This window comes from Triticum urartu, chromosome 5A, assembly GCF_056163025.1.
Source record: "Triticum urartu cultivar PI428250 chromosome 5A, HENAU_Tu73, whole genome shotgun sequence".
Classification (NCBI taxonomy): domain Eukaryota; kingdom Viridiplantae; phylum Streptophyta; class Magnoliopsida; order Poales; family Poaceae; genus Triticum; species Triticum urartu.
This window is the reverse complement of record NC_141877.1, coordinates 17,953,870-17,969,266: the sequence shown is the minus strand read 5'-3', so window position 1 is coordinate 17,969,266 and position 15,397 is coordinate 17,953,870. Positions and strand designations below refer to the sequence as shown.

The 15,397-nt window shown below is 39.1% G+C and overlaps 1 long non-coding RNA gene across 2 annotated transcripts; it reads right to left on the bottom strand.

Annotated features, from left to right (window-relative positions):
* Positions 1–11,137: 11,137 nt before the first annotated feature.
* Positions 11,138–15,319, bottom strand: LOC147967535 (uncharacterized). 2 transcript variants are annotated; one of them, XR_015603808.1, is made up of 4 exons: positions 14,488–15,319; positions 12,790–12,929; positions 11,810–12,667; positions 11,138–11,564 (listed from the first exon to the last, which is right to left on the bottom strand). It is a non-coding gene; the product is annotated as an uncharacterized LOC147967535 (long non-coding RNA). The 2 variants fall into 2 exon arrangements; XR_015603807.1 differs by lacking the exon at positions 11,138–11,564 and having other exon boundaries at positions 11,573–12,667.
* Positions 15,320–15,397: the final 78 nt, after the last annotated feature.

Genomic DNA, 15,397 nt, shown 5'->3' with positions numbered 1-15,397 from the left:
CTCATGTTTTAATCAGAGATTCTTCTTGCGTAGCCGGTTCAGCCAAAAAAATTGTCCAAAGTTACTTTCATGTTCTTTGCACCCAGTTCATTTTAATATAAAAGCTTTCTTTTGGAGAACCTCTTATAAATGCCTCTCCTGATATATAATCAGTGGGTTTGATGACAGTAGGTTGATTTAAATCATGGTACTATACACTGAGAATTATTGCATCTATAAATTTTCCCAATGAATTGAGAAAGAAATCCGTATATAGTTATAAACAGTTAAAAGGCCTGATAGACAACTGCTCCTCTTTTTATTTAATTTTGGGACTGTCTAATTGACATCCGGCTGAAAACCAATTGGGTTTCAGTCGGATTTTTCAGCCAACTAGAATGTGACAACTGTCACCTGTCCCTGTCCCTATCCCCTGTATGACCCTTTTCATGTCCCACTTTTAAACGGAATGTGTAGTTCAAACAGAAATTTAACAGGTTCATCCCCTTGTTTTCCAACCCAGGCAGAAAAACCAGCAAAAGGGGGGAGAAAGGTAGACACACCAAAACAGCATAAAAAGAAGAGCGCGCGGGGGGGGAGCATTCCTCCATGATCTGGGACACCAGCTTGAAGGAGATCATGGATTCATGTCTGAAGAAGCAAAGGATTCACAGCTAAACACCCCCTTCTATTGCATTCACCACACATCTAGCAGAGTAAAACAGATCTCTCTCATGCATGTGTACATCTCAAAGAAACAACCGTGTATCGATCATTACATAGCTGAAAATACACATCAGATTCACAAACCAAATCTAAGATCATAGCCATGATAATCATGAAAAAACCTTATTAAAATTGTTAGGAAATATAACACAGTTCAAATCCTCACTTACTTGCTGCAGGGACCAAAAAATTGAACTCTGGAACTGTACTTATGGGTCACAAAAAGAACACTAGAACTAGGAAGAATACTAGGACCAAAGTAGTCTAGGGAGACATAAACAGAGAAACTACTCGAGAGTTTCTGAAAACATAACTACAGTTACAGCACATGGACAAAATAAAAAAATATTTGGGGGAGCATGTTCAGAAAGATATGAAATCATTTAGGAAAAAATGCTTGAACAAAAAAAATCTAGGAATGTTGTATTATCAGTAAGCTATGACTGTATTTTTAGACACTTTGGCACTGACAAAGATTGTACACTAATCAGAAACTATGATGAAGTTTACAAACTTAGTCCTGTTAGAAAAGCAATGAAGCTTGGAAAGAATCGCCCTCAGAAAAATCATTGGGAACAAATTTATCGCCATCAGACTCTTCGGGACAAGCAGCAAGAATGCCCTTACCAATACCCTTCCTCAGTCTAACCATAGTTTAAACTATTTCCTAAATATATATAAATACATGGAAGAAAAAATGCCGAGAACTAGGGCATAATGGATAAAACATTACAAGGTATGTTTGTTGCTTAAACAGCCAGGCCTAACAACCCCATAACAGGTTGCTACCAAAGAGAAAGACATATCACAATCCACAGAGCACTCTAGTTATAAACTTAAAATCCAGAGATCAAGATCAAATAAGAACTAGCATTCATTACTTCATTGAATGTTACTCCAGCTACAAATAACACGGTACAGAGGGAGTAGAACATATACAGATGAGGGGATCCTACACAAAGTAACAAGTGTTTTTACGGAGGGGAACTTTTGGTCTATGGGGACATATGCACCCTATATGGAAAAAAATTAGTAATTCAACAAAAAGTCAAAAATTCTTGAAAATACTTTTGAAATAAACTTGACCTTCTAGTGTACTCGTGAGAAATAAAATCCACAAAAAAATATTCTTTTGACTTCTTTTCAAAAAAGACAAATTTTTGGCTAAAATAGTGTGAATAGTGACCTATAATAGCAAATAAATTTTGTCTTTTTTGCTGTGAGGTCAACTTTTGTTTTTTTTTCGTTGACATTTATATATCAGTGCAAAAGTAAGTCAAGTGTTTTGTCAAAATAGTTGTTACCTATTTTGACTTTTTATTAAAATATTAAAAAAATCCCCATATAGGGTGCATATACAACCAGGAACCAAAGTGTATTTCCCGTGTTTTTACACTGTAGTTACAGAGGAACAGAAAAGGAACCTGTCAAATTAAATTACATTGGCAGTGGCAGACAAGGAATTTACAGTGGCAGGCAAACTATAATTACAGTGCCAGACCACTAAAATTTCAGTGGTAAGCAATAGAAATTATAGTAGTCGACCAGGGTGAAAAATCCTTTGTAATGACAGTTCGAATTACATCGCTAGACCATTGGAATTACAGTGTAAGCAAACTGTAATTACAGTGCTAGACCACTAAAATTTCAGTGGTAAGCAATATAAATTACAGTAGTGGACCAGAGTGAAAAATCCTTTGTAATTACAGTTTGAATTGCATCGCTAGACCATTGAAAATAAAATGTAAGCAAACTGTAATTACAGTGATAGACCACTAGAACTACTGTGTAAATACAGTGTATTTTGTAGTAGAACTACAGTGTAAAATACAGTAGTATTAAATAGCAAATGGCAGTGAGTTTCACAGTAATTGCAGTAGATTTGCAGTTTAATTTACACTAGAATTACACTTTAAATTCAATATAATTACAGCTGAATCCTGGTGACATTTTACAGTAGATTGAGAGTGTAAATACAGTAGTATTGCAGTTGAATTAGAATGTAATTTATAATAGATTTACACTGTAATTTACAAGTAATTCTACCGTATGAATTTCCCTAAGAATTTCACTGCCACGCAACTCCCTCTTCCTAACAACATAAATACCCAAAACTAAAGGACATATCACTGTAAAACATCCACACACAAACCAGAAAAATATAGAATGTGAAGGGATAGTTTGTTCCCCAACATAGACAACATGGAGCCTATCAAAAGAAATTACACATAAACTGGAAAAATAGAACTAACAAAAAATATTAGGAAACTTTCCACACACTCTACAAAATACCAAAAACTCATATTAGCAAATAAAAAAGCATGACAACAACAGAATACCGATAAGCAAAACAACAATGAACTAAAATGACTAGCAGTTCCAACTAAGCATAGCTCTAGCATAACAGCAAAAGACCAAAAGCATACTATAACTACAGTGAACATCACACTAAATTTCCACTATGATTTACAGTGTAAATTTACTGCTAAAATAGGTAATTACAGTATAAGTCCACTAAGATTTACAGTGTACAAACACTGATGAGATAGAGTAAAATGCACTAAAAATCCCCTATGAATTACAGTATAAATTCAGGGACATGATAAAGTAATTACACTAAAAACAATTACAGTGATACCACACTAAAATTCCATGAGAATTTACAATGTAAATCAAAATCACAGAGATAGAGTAAAAATACACTAGTATAATTACACTAATAAGATATCTTAATTACACTAAGAAATCCTATACAAAATACACAATAAATTCAATGATAAGATGAAGTAATTACACTAAAAGAACCCACTATGAATTATAGTGTCAAATTCACAAGGGGCTGTCTATTGGACAGTCAGCTGAAAACCAATTCGGATTCATTCAAATTTTTGAGCCAATCAAATAGTTGCGGTTGTATGTTCAGAACAATGAATGTCCGCTGCTCGCTGATGGGTATCTCATTCAACTGCCCCCCTCGCCCGACACCCAAACAGACATAAAAAACACCTGACAGCCACTCCTCGTGTTTCCCCTTTGTCCTCTTCTTCTCCTTTCCCTATGAACGCAAAAACCTCGGACGTACTCCTTTTTAGTCCATTCTGTAGACAAAAGGAGGAAATAAGTACATATATTACATGGTGAAAAGACTAGATCTGCTATGTGTACAGTTACATTGTGGCAGAGGAGAATTAACAATTAATTTACAATAGACTTGCGGTGGAGTTACAGTGAAAAACAGTAGAAGCTATGGTTTACAATGTAGTTTAGAGAAGATTTACAGTGTAATTGGTAGATTTCTTTACAGTGACTTACACCAAAATTACAGTGTAATTACAATGCAAATATAGTATTTACTGTGAAGACTTACAGTGTAATTAAGAGTAGAGTTACATAGTAATTATGTTCAATTTCTTTACAGTGTAGTTTACAGTAGACTTACACTAAAATTACAGTGTAAATACATGTTCACCGTGAAAGATATACAGTGTAAATTACAGTAGAAACATATGCAAATCAGTTACACTAGTATATTTATATTTTTACAGTGGAGTTTATAGTGTAAATTTGCAATAGAATTATAGTAGTAAGATATACAGTTTTTACGGACGAAACACTCTTACCATCAATTGCTCTCACAGTAAGAGAGTGCTACATGGACAAACCACCAAAACTATCGAGAAAAATCATGTTACCTGACATAGACAAACCACCCAACATACATAGACAGTACTACATTGCAAATGGTGGTTGGAAATGTAGTGAGTTTTAAAGTACAATTAGATCGAATTACAATTGTAATTTACAGTACATTTGTAGTGCAATTAAGAGAAGAATTGAGCATGTAACTGCAGTAGAATTGCAAGTAATTTGCATACAGTGGTACAACTACCAAAAACTTACAGTGAACCACTAACTGAAGGAACATAACTTAAACACTAAACATTGACAAAGCCAAAAAAACATATAGAATATGGATGGATGTTACAGTACATAGAAAAAACCCAAAAAATAAAGAATAAATAAGGTAAAAGCCGCTATTACCAAACATAGACAAACCGGAAAAAAAATCTTTAAGTGAGATACTCTATGAAATCACTGAAATTACAGTATACATACAATGAAATGCCCAGTATAGTTAAACTGAAATTACAGCATAGTAACATCGTAATTACACTGTAATCATAAATTAATTTTACTATAATTACACTGTAATACCAGAGCAAAATTCATTGGAACTACACTAAATCTGCTGTAAATATGAATTGTGACGACAGTATAAATGCACTGAAATTTACACCGAAACAACACCTAAACTCCAGCATGTTTAATGTGTGACCAAGAGACTCAGCATGTGCATCCAAACAACAAGGGGCTGTACATCTACAAAAGCTAGCAGAGGACAAAAGGGGACATACAAACTTACAGTCCACACAAACCACAAACTACATTCAGCATCTATAACCAGGGGCAAAATCAGTTATATTTGTCAAGGGGGTCATCTTCATATAGTGCATGTATTCAGCCCTGAATACACTTTGATTACCATGAATTTAGTACTAGTTTGACATAAATCCATTGGGGTCATTTGACCCCATTGCCAAAGTGTAGCTCCGCCCATGTATACAACCGAACAGGAGGGATCCACAGCAAAAACTACAGGAGGGATCCACAGGGAGGATTGAACACATTTAGGAATTCAACAACTACTTCCAAAATAGGAGGGTTCCACAACGACACCTACAAGAGGGATCCACATGAGGGAACGGACACATCTAGGACTAGGAGCTACTCGTCACAGTGACAACTAAAGCGCGCCCAGAAGCACAAAATCAACAAAAAACAGGAGGGATCCACCACTACAAATACATCCAACCATACACCTGAGACACCTGCAGCATCCAAAAACATCTAGGATCCACCGCTGCACAGGGGAATCATCTAGGATTCGCCGCATCTACCAAAACTCGAACAGAAAAAATATGGGGGTGAACACAGGGGGGAGGATACTTACAAAATCAACCACAGGATGGATGGTGGATGAGGAGGGGGACACAGGGCTCGCAGACTAACACATGGGAATGGGGAGGAGCGCCGCGAAATCAAGCGAAGCAGAGACGGCAGCGCAGCCGGATCACCACAGGGATCGCCTCTTCCTCTGCGAGCGCTTGAGGACAAGCAAGCCGGGCGGGGCCAGGGGGGACACCAGACACCCAAGCACCGGCTCGACCTCGAGAGATCAGTGAGTGAGATCTCCAGCCGCCATGGCTCTCTGCCTTCAACCACTCGCCGCTCGAAATGGGAACGAAGACAAATGAGCTAGAGGAGAAAAGGAAAATTAAAAAACGGTTAACGGGCCTCCAGGGGAAGGTTGCGGGCCCGATAAAAGAACAATCCACCTCAGAGTTGCAAAAAAAGAAGAGGAAAGCATGAATCTTGACAGATGGATCGGACGGACTAAAAAATGAATGAAAACGAATTAATTTCATCCGACTGAAAATTAGCAAATCTGTTAATTTTTCAAGTTTCTGGACAGAATATTCTGAAACATGTTCGTGTTACCTGACATGTCTATGAATTTATGAAGAGATACGTACATGTATGAAGAGATTCATTGTACTAACTGAAGAAGTTCTGAGCTATCATCTAACTTAACTATTGCAGATTTATTTATATAGTCCATGTTTTATTTCTTCCTTATTAACGAATGGAGTGGATTATGAGATCTCCTATTTCAATTAGTTTCTTGGTTGGTCAGCTTAAAGTAATTCGTTTTATTGTTCCAGCACACTCAGTTTCTAGCATCAGCGGCCCTGTAGAGATCACCCAGGACTTTTGAACCCGCAAGCATTGCACTTGCCTCAGCCTCCATAGCGTCACAGAAACTTGGGATCCTCTGGCTGGTGGACAAAATGACCGTTCCTTCACCGTCCCATATGACCATACCATGGCCCCAACATTATCCTGCACGAAGCCTCCATCCAGATTGAGTTTTTTTAGCAAGCCCCTTTGCGGTTTCTCCCATGAGCACTTCTGTCTTGCTGGTGGTGTTGGGTGCCGGCTTGGCTCCTGGAACAAGGCTTGTTTGCCTTTGTCACAAGAATCCGAGATCACAAGCTGCTCTTGGTGACAGCCCAGTAGCGCAGAAGAAAGGCTACTAGAGCCAAAATTGGCGATGTACAAATTATATTTTGTATGGTTTTCAATGTCCTTTGGAGTGAAAGGCAGTAACTGCAGAATGATGTTCAAATCATATATCATTTGTTTGTTTATTTAATCAGTTTCGCTTTCATTTGATTCTAGGTTCAGTTTCGAGTCAGCCTTCTAGATCAGAGTAACTGAAATTGAGGTATCATATTTGGTCAATGATTGTAGTGTCAAGAAAGGTGGGCTTATGCTATTTCAATCTTCAGCTGCGTGTATGAATCAGGAACAAATATGGTTCAAGTATTCTGAAGTGAGATGCGTTATTGTTGTTTCGTTCCTTTTTCAATTGTCTGTCACATAATTTTGTTTCAGGATCGTATGGTGAAATTGTAAGAGTCAGTTTCATTTGTAGGTATCAATACCAATAGTGCCAACTGCAGACATATGGATGATTTTGTCTCTATAATAGCCTTGCAGAAGGGACTGCAATAAAAGATACTATGGCAAACATTACGTCGTGTGTAGATATGGAGTCAGCTATGCATTGCTACTGCACTACTATGACTGCACCAACCGAAATACCAAGGTACGGTTTCTCCAGAATTCTACTGACAACAGGAGACTCAGCTTTTGCAATTAACTCTGCTCATCCAAGAGGCGGGCAACGAGATCAGATATTCGATAGCCAGAGGAGAGAACCATCACTCAACTGCCAAGCAAATATGAGCATGCGCATCACAAGTTTACGAGTTCTACATTTTACTTTTTAGCTAGCTGCCTACCTTTATAACATGTACTATAGCTACAACATACAACGAAAATGACTTCCTGAAGAACATGGAAAGGAAATATACCCCGCAAAAAAACATGGAAAGGAAATATACTGTATTTGATATCTTTTGAACTATATGCAAGATTCACAGGTTACAGTATAACGCCTACATCTCTTTAGTCAAAACATATATGTGTGATGCGTAAGCAATTGTTGTTCCTACAATATTTGTCAATTTTACATTACCCTGAACATGTCCCAAATAATTTGATTAGCCAATAGTGGTGTAAGACAAATAATTTTAGTATTACTAAATGAAGTACCATCCCTACATCAAGACTGGATACAATTCCCACATGAGGAACCTTCAACGAATGCAGCCCAGTTTAAGTCTTTTGCACTCTTTTTTGGATGTGCTATTCTGTCCAACAAGGAAAACAAAATGCTAGAGCGAAAGTAAATTTTCAGAATTCAAATCACATATTGTCATGCCCAATGCATATTTCTAAAGTAGAATAATTGTTTTGTGTTCATATTTTTTTTATTCCGTGGCAACACACGGGCATTCGGCTAGTTTATACAATGGGAAAAGACATGATCTCTGGGAGGCGTCTGTTCACGATGAAGTAATTCATTAAATACTAACAATGTTGCTGATAACTTGATGAGAGAGATGCAAGGAACCACCGTGCCGGTTGCCAAGCATATGCTCCTGGTTTTAAAATGTGTTTTAAACATATTTTGAAATATCACAAAATTCTGAAAAAAAAAAGATTCCCGCGTACATCTTGACATTCTACGTGCACACAAACTCGTTTCACGGAAAACCAACAACTTTTGTATCACATGTAAAAAGACAAAATTTAGTGTTAAAATAGGCTTTTCATGAGACTTTTCTTGTCTTTTTTACACAAGCGTATAAAATGTCGGATTTTCATGAAACTTGACGAGCGCACATACAATGATGAGATCTACACATCAAATAGCGTTTGTGTCAAAGTGAATTTCTCTTATTAAATCGCCTTACCGATCCATTCTGGTGAATTTTTTTATGTGGTGTATAATTTTTTGCCTGTTAACATTTCTGTTGCTTAATTAATAATTGCTTGGGTGTGAATCGAATAACACACTGAGAGACAATGCTGGAAATCAAAGCAATCAATCCAATGAATTGTGACTTCATCTCTATGATATACGTAATGATTTGGTTGGCAGTAATCAAAGCAATCAATAGTGCATCTCACAGCCTTAATGAATTTTCAACTTTTTATCTGAAATGAGGTGTTGTTTTATTTTGATCATGAATGCATGATCCAACCAAGAAGATCACAAAAACTTCCAACAAATAATTTCTGAAGCAAATAACTTTTCTTATAGAAATTAAAACAGTTGTGAATTTACTCCTTCAACCTGAAAACCCACCAGATGTTAGATGCTTTGTGACAAATCAATCAAGCTCTTATATATCTATGTAAAGGAAGGTATAAATTTTCCCTCTATGATAGAGGTTCCCATTGTGCTTTGCTTGCACATACAAAACAAACATCCAATCAACTCAAAACAATGAACACGTCTTGTCTGCATACCAGAATTGATAGAAAAGAGATATAATTCATCAATTAGGCAATGATAAGCACACCTCTTTGTTATTAAACCACCATGAATCATATGGTGAGGGAGATTGTGCTGAGTATGGCTAACATCTCCGGTACTTAGCACTGGGTCAGTCCGCGAGCATAGCTTGATGCCGATGCGAAGTAAACGCTAAACCTAGTGCAAATATAGACTAAAGAGATGCATAGATCATGTAAAAGATTATATAATAAATAATGAGCACATTAAAGGAATGGTGGCGCGGGATAACAACCCAATGATGCAAAGTATTTTAAAAGGTCTTTTTCTTTTCATGCCCCATATATACAACTTGTCCCTCTGATAGTAGTAGAATGTCATCAAATTTGAACCTCTCGGCTGGTGTATTGAGCACATCATAGTATGCCCATCTTTTGCAAGCTCCATCACTTTCTCTACATGGAATGCATCAAAGCCCATGAGGAAGCCATAAACACGCACAAAGTTCATGGGGTTATCAGTCCATGTTTTATGGTAAAGTTCCTCTGTAGGTCGAGCTACATGAAACCTCTTATCTTTAGTCCTTCAACAATGCTTTGAGATCCGTACTCTCCAACTAACTTGCAACAAGAAGATTTTTCTTTTTTGTTTCTCTCAAATGAAAGAACATATGGACTTCAAAATTTGCAGATCAAACAAACTTTACAACTTCAATGTGTGAAAAAACTTTCAGATTTTTTGGACCAACATAAATATACAAAATGAGGATTTTTTGATCAAAAAATTAATTTTTAGCATTTTAATGCATGAAAAAATCTGAAAGTTTTTTTCCCACGTAGTAATTAGAATGTTTTGTTGTCCTACAAATTTTGAAGTTTATACGTTGTTTCGTTTGAGAGAAACAAAAATAAAAAATGTGCCTGCATGGATCTCGATGCAAAAATGGATGGCTAAGATAAGGAGTACCATGTAGCTCAAGCTACACAAAACCACACTCTTTATGGTCGTCATACAAACTGACAAACTGATTAAAAATATCATTGCACCTAATACAATATATTACGAACTCAGAAAAATGCTAATGATCATGAAATTCAATATTTCAATGGGAAATTTTTCAATTAGCCCACTTAAAATGAAATGATGCAACAACAGTCTATCTCATTGCCTTCATGGGATTATAGCTTATTTACAGTCTATCCCATTTGTTCTTATAAGCTCAAGGAGATGGGAATACATGCTCACATGGTATATTTCGCCAAAGAGTTCAATTCTCGCCCCTCAATGCCAATTAACAAGTTAAATTATGGTGTTGTTAACGATAACAGAAACTACTTTAAACTGTTATTCAAATAAAGTACATGTAAATCTCTCGGTGTTATCTTCACCCGTGCCTAATTAACTTTGTATGTTAACACAAAAATATCTGTATGTGGCATCATATATGCGGCGACACGCCATGCGGTTGAAGAAACGATAGTGCATATTTTGTAGTCCGTTGACTGATTAGTTGTAGTTAAATGTGTGTCTAATGCTGGGACCTAATAACAAAGAAACTATACTCACTTGCATTATTTTAGGTACATTTAGTTGTGATAGTGAGTGGTAGTATAGGAAAGTAGAAACCATATATTCACGTTAATCCCAAAGAGACGTTTCAATTAGTTTCCCATAAGAAAAAGAAGTGAGTATGTCTCTAGCTCCTTAACTGAACACCAAGAAATCAAAAGCAACAACCTTCTTGGCATCGTCAACAGATATCTCACAAGTGCTGACAGGAAGAGCGACACAGTTAGTCATGATCCAACAGCTATCAAAACTGCAGTTCCAATATAGCTTCAAATAAATTTCAACATTTGAGCAACGTGACTCACATTCTGCATCTAGCCATTGAACAAAGAAGCATGCATCACAGTCCTCACCCTGTATTCCTGTAATAATTGCTTGACTTTTATCTCATAGGGTTGGCTAATATATTCCTACCAATAATTGCACGATAATCCATCACCAATTAGTGCTTGAAACATAAGAACTTGTTTGCCTTTACAGTAGCAGGGCTACGGCTCTAAATGCTCCGAGTAGCTAAGCATTCTCATGTACAAAGCAACTATGTGCCAGGTTATAGTCACATACATGGTTCAGATATACCTGAAAATGTGCAATCACCTGTATACTGAACAAACTACTCAACTGTATACTGAACAAACTACTAGCACATTCATGCATCTAGACTCGAGTTTTCTGTGGCAGTACCCATCCATGAGCTCGGAAGACCCTGTTGAGCGATGGATACGAATGATGAAATCTGATTCTACACGTGCCATGGTGTGCATCTAGTCTTTTTTCTGCTATCAAAAATGTTCATTGACACCTGCCAAGTGTAGCATTGAACTATCACTACTCAAGATAAAGAAAGGGCAAACATTGAAGCTACATTAAACATGTACATTTGATAGAACTGAAGCTACTATATGAGCTCGCCACTGCATCTAAATGACTATGAACACTTCATTGTCAACGATAAAAAATAAGCGTTTAGACCAACAGAGAGGGGCAGCCGGGTTCAAATCGGCCTCGCCATTCTGCCACCGCCGCTACCGGTAAAGAACTACCAACCTTGCCTGGCGCATAATCAAAGCCTGGAAACCCATTCACCAAATTCGCAAGGTCGCTACTCATGCTCTGGCTCCCCTGCTTATTCTCCTTCCTCGCAACCTTCTCTTCCATGCCATCCACTCCCCATCCGCGCTCACCAAGCTCAACTATCCATCATACAAAAATGGTCACCCCTAGTTAGGATGGCACTACATAGATACTCTATGTATAAATAGAATGATTTATATATTTGGCAGGTACAGGATTAGAGGATCCACCACAAGTGTATTGAGATTCTGCCACATTATACTAAGGAGATATTTTAATTAACAATAGCACTTGCAGCAAAAGAACAGGGTGTACTTTGGTTGAATACGGAAGTGTGGAATTAAATTTATTTACTATTTACTATTTTAACCGTTTTGGTTTCAAGGTTGTTGATCAGAAATGCATTATACCCAGCTAATCGAATCTTTACTTGACACTAAGAAAACTGGAAAGCATCCGGTAAAGAGAATTCATTTGATGGTTTTTGTATGATGATAAATGAATGACTCTGAAGATATGTCACTGATCTGAAACTGACAAACTCTCTTGTATGACTGATCTTTCTAGGGCATTCTCTTTTTAAACATACCCAGTCACCAATCTGAAACAGAAGACAATAGCCTGGGCTGATTTTGATTTGCCTGGAAGTCATCGATATTAATTCGCCTGGGCTGATTTTGATTTGCAAATAAGAAAAAGATCATCCAGTTACATAAATACATAAATAGCATCATAAAATATATGGTACACATCATGTTGGCATCATGATTGTTAATACCACGAAAACAGTGGGCATAAAATGGTATCCATCCACTGAACTGCTTGCTCCAACTGCAAACAGAAACCAAAAAATACTTTTAGCCCAACTATTGAACAAAGCACACGTCTGCAAAATAGTGCACCCGTGGAACAGAAAGCATGTAAATACAGCATCCCTTATGTTGGTTGCGTACCGAAGAAAGCAGGCGTCTTTATCCACATTAGTTGTACCTGGGCTCGGTCCGGTCAATTGACCGAACACCTTGCAGGCGACCTGGACACTGCTGTCGGAACATGAGAACCGGGTCAGTGAGCTCGCTGGATGAGGTGCAACCTGAACACTGGTGCTGTAACAGGCAGACGATGTCAGACCAGGGCGGTGAGCTCGCTGGATGAGGCCGCACCGGGCGGAGAGGCTGTTGGGAGTTACTCCTTCTGATTTACTCGTCATGGTTAGTTCAAATTTGAACTAAAACCACAACGAGTAAATCAAAACAGAGAGAGTAGGACACAGACGAACCCAGCAGCTAGCACACACACGTGATGAAGCTACGGCGCAAGCTTGAGGAGCCCGTGGCGCAGCACATGCGTCGTGCATGAACTCAGAATCGAGGTTAAGAGCACAAGCGTCGTGCATGAACTCGAAACGCGGGCGCGTTGGACAGAATCGAGGTTAAGAGCACAGGCGTCGTGCATGAATTCAAAACGCGGGCGCGTTGGACAGAATCGAGGTTAAGAGCACAGGCGTCGTGCATGAACTCAAAACATGGGCGCGTTGGACAGAATCGAGGTTAAGAGCACAGGCGTCGTGCATGAACTCAAAACGCGGGCGCGTTGGACAGAATCGAGGTTAAGAGCACAGGCGTCGTGCATGAATTCAAAACGCGGGCGCGTTGGACAGAATCGAGGTTAAGAGCACAGGCGTCGTGCATGAACTCAAAACATGGGCGCGTTGGACAGAATCGAGGTTAAGAGCACAGGCGTCGTGCATGAACTCAAAACGCGGGCGCGTTGGACAGAATCGAGGTTAAGAGCACAGGCGTCGTGCATGAATTCAAAACGCGGGCGCGTTGGACAGAATCGAGGTTAAGAGCACAGGCGTCGTGCATGAACTCAAAACATGGGCGCGTTGGACAGAATCGAGGTTAAGAGCACAGGCGTCGTGCATGAACTCAAAACGCGGGCGCGTTGGACAGAATCGAGGTTAAGAGCACAGGCGTCGTGCATGAATTCAAAACGCGGGCGCGTTGGACAGAATCGAGGTTAAGAGCACAGGCGTCGTGCATGAACTCAAAACATGGGCGCGTTGGACAGAATCGAGGTTAAGAGCACAGGCGTCGTGCATGAACTCAAAACGCGGGCGCGTTGGACAGAATCGAGGTTAAGAGCACAGGCGTCGTGCATGAATTCAAAACGCGGGCGCGTTGGACAGAATCGAGGTTAAGAGCACAGGCGTCGTGCATGAACTCAAAACAAAACATGGGCGCGTTGGACAGAATCGAGGTTAAGAGCACAGGCGTCGTGCATGAACTCAAAACATGGGCGCGTTGGACAGAATCGAGGTTAAGAGCACAGGCGTCGTGCATGAACTCAAAACGCGGGCGCGTTGGACAGAATCGAGGTTAAGAGCACAGGCGTCGTGCATGAACTCAAAACATGGGCGCGTTGGACAGAATCGAGGTTAAGAGCACAGGCGTCGTGCATGAACTCAAAACATGGGCGCGTTGGACAGAATCGAGGTTAAGAGCACAGGCGTCGTGCATGAACTCAAAACGCGGGCGCGTTGGACAGAATCGAGGTTAAGAACACCCGGCGACAGAGGGGAGACACGGCAAAGCGGTGGCACGGGATATGACCAGATCCTTCGAGGTGAGAGGCCGAAGGATAGCCACCGTTCAAGTGAACAGACCTGAATAAATGCAAATCGCCAATGCGTACACGCTCAGGGCGTGTCAGCACCTCATTGGCCAGGTTTGTACTGTGAAAAGTCAAAAAACCAGGTAAATCAAACCTAGCTAGGTTTAGTATATTAATAACTGGCGCAGGGTATTGATGGCTCTTGCGTTAAGTCCAGTCATCAATGCCCAGCAGGGTCTATTTTCCTGAAGCGCTGGAAAAACATTTTTATGCGGGAGGTGCACAATGAACATCTATCGATTTCACTTTCTATTGACAAGTTAACAGGAAGCCAAGGGAATCTACACTTCATGGAAACACATCACCAGGGATCAGTTGGCATTTGCTTCCAAAAATACTACGTTGACAGATAAAATTCAGGCTTCAGAAAAATAGTGCTCCAGGAGCAATATGCTGAGCCAAAGCAAACTTTATTAGAAAGGACTCAAATACATTAGAAATGTTAACCAAAAATAAAAAGAGAATCCTCGACCAAACAAGGATTCTGGTAGTCTTCATGCACACACCAATGTCTACAGAAAACGTAAACAAACAGCAGGATATCTGATCGATGGTCTTCCAACAAGAAGCATATTCCCCCTTCTTTCGTTGTCATTCATTCAGGTGGCAACGGACGCTTTTTCAACATTGCTGATAGGCACTCTCACGCTGCGCCATTGCTTCTCAATAATTGATCACTAAGTTTCGACAAAAAAAATCAATCACTAAACAAAATTATGGTTTCAGCCATTCAAAGGAACGATGTAGCAGCACTAGCAAAAACACTTTGGCAGCAACTCAAAATGTAAACATGCCTTCAACTGATCTTCATTTTCTATGCAAAGAACCAAGCAGTGAAGACAACAGACTAATAAAGCTGAAACAAAGACAAAATGGGGATGTTAA